A 2500-nucleotide genomic window follows, 5' to 3' on the forward strand; every position below is an offset into this window, starting at 1 on the left:
GTTAATTTTGCCCATTATGACTCCTCGCCCGCACGCTTAAGCACCCCCGCGTGCACGTGGGCATTGTGTGCTAAAAAATGAAGTTTGGAGTTTGGGTTTGAAAATTTTATGGGAGCTTCCTAGAAGCCTAAGAAATGCTTTGCTCGAGACGGATTTCGATTTGGAGGTCCCCCGAGTTAAGTTTGCCCTTTATGACTCCTCGCCCGCATGCTCGTGCACACCGGCGTGCACGTGGGCATCGTATGCTAAAAAATGAAGTTTGGAGTTTGGGTTTGAAAATTTTACGGGAACTTCCTAGAAGCCTAAGAAATGCTTTGCTCGAGACGGATTTCGATTTGGAGGTCCGCCGTGTTAATTTTGCCAATTACGGCTCCTCGCCCGCACGCTCGTGCACCCCGACGTGCACACCGGCGCGCACGTGGGCATCGTATGCTAAAAAATGAAGTTTGGAGTTTGGGTTTGAAAATTTTACGGGAACTTCCTAGAAGCCTAAGAAATGCTTTGCTCGAGACGGATTTCGATTTGGAGGTCCCCCGAGTTAATTTTGCCCATTACGACTCCTCGCCCGCACGCTCGTGCACCCCGGCGTGCACGTGGGCATAGTATGCTAAAAAATGAAGTTTGGAGTTTGGGTTCGGAAATTTTATGGGAGCTTCCTAGAAGCCTAAGAACTGCTTTGCTCGAGACGGATTTTGATTTGGAGATCCCCCGAGTTAGTTTTGCCCATTATGACTCCTCCCCCGCACGCTCAAGCACCCCCGCGTGCACGGGGGCATCGTATGCTAAAAAATGAAGTTTGGAGTTTGGGTTTGGAAATTTTATGGGAGCTTCCTAGAAGCCTAAGAAGTGCTTTGCTCGAGACGGATTTCGATTTGGAGGTCCCCCGAGTTAATTTTGCCCATTATGACTCCTCGCCCGCACGCTTAAGCACCCCCGCGTGCACGTGGGCATTGTGTGCTAAAAAATGAAGTTTGGAGTTTGGGTTTGAAAATTTTACGGGAACTTCCTAGAAGCCTAAGAAATGCTTTGCTCGAGACGGATTTCGATTTGGAGGTCCCCCGAGTTAATTTTGCCCATTACGACTCCTCGCCCGCACGCTCGTGCACCCCGGCGTGCACGTGGGCATCGTATGCTAAAAAATGAAGTTTGGAGTTTGGGTTTGAAAATTTTATGGGAGCTTCCTAGAAGCTTAAGAAGTGTTTTGCTCGAGACGGATTTCGATTTGGAGGTCCCCCGAGTCAATGTTGCCCATTATGGCTCCTCTCCCGCATGCTCAAGCACCCCTGCGTGCACGTGGGCATTGTATGCTAAAAAATAAAGTTTGGAGTTTGGGTTTGGAAGTTTTATGGGAGCTTCCTTGAAGCTTAAGAAGTGTTTTGCTCGAGACGGATTTCGATTTGGAGGTCCCCCGAGTCAATGTTGCCCATTATGGCTCCTCGCCCGCACGCTCAAGCACCCCGGCGTGCACGTGGGCATTGTATGCTAAAAAATAAAGTTTGGAGTTTGGGTTTGGAAGTTTTATGGGAGCTTCCTAGAAGCTTAAGAAGTGTTTTGCTCGAGACGGATTTCGATTTGGAGGTCCCCCGAGTCAATGTTGCCCATTATGGCTCCTCTCCCGCATGCTCAAGCACCCCTGCGTGCACACCGGCGTGCACGTGGGCATTGTAGGCTAAAAAATGAAGTTTGGAGTTTGGGTTTGGAAATTTTATGGGAGCTTCCTTGAAGCCTAAGAAGTGTTTTGCTCGAAACGGAATTCGATTTGGAGGTCCCCCGAGTCAATTTTGCCCATTACGACTCCTCGCTCGCATGCAATATCTACTCCTGTCAGAGCTGTGGTTTTACTTAAGACTACTATAGGGGGGGGGGAGTTCTCAGCACCAAGAGCTGCAAGTAAGGCCATTGCTTGCTTTGCAGTCTCGATTGCTCTACTAGTGAATAGTAGATGTCTTGGTTAGCTTGGAACGAAAAAAAAAATTTTTTGGGGAAAAAAAAAAAAAAAAGTTTTTGTGAAAAAAAATTTTTCGAAAAAAAAAAAAAAAAAAAAAATTTTTTTGGATGCCTCGGTCTTCTATTTGTTTTGCTTGGGTAGATTAGGAAAAAAAAAAAAAAAAAATTTTTTGTTGGATGCCTCGGTCTTCATATTCTTTCTCGGCTATTTCGAAAAAAAAAAAAAAAAATTCCGGGAAAGAGAAAAAAAAAATTATTTTTTGTTGGTTGCCTCGGTCTTCATGTTCTTTCTCTGGTATATGGGAAAGAAAAAAAAAAAAAAAAAATTTTGGATGCCTCGGTCTTCTTGTTCTCGGTTGGATTTATCGAAAAAAAAAAAAAAAAAAAAAAAAAAAAAAAAAAAAAATTTTGATGCCTCGGTCTTCTTGTTCTTGCTTTGGTATATCGGAGAAAAAAAAAAAAAAATTTTTTGGATGCCTCGGTCTTCTTGTTCATTCTTCGGTATATCAAAAAAAAAAAAAAAAAAAAAAAAAAAAAATTTGAGACTTCGGTC

Source organism: Cornus florida, unplaced genomic scaffold (assembly GCF_030987335.1).
Source record: "Cornus florida cultivar Cherokee Brave unplaced genomic scaffold, ASM3098733v1 CherokeeBrave_3.0.0_Hap2_scaffold_259, whole genome shotgun sequence".
Classification (NCBI taxonomy): Eukaryota; Viridiplantae; Streptophyta; class Magnoliopsida; order Cornales; family Cornaceae; genus Cornus; species Cornus florida.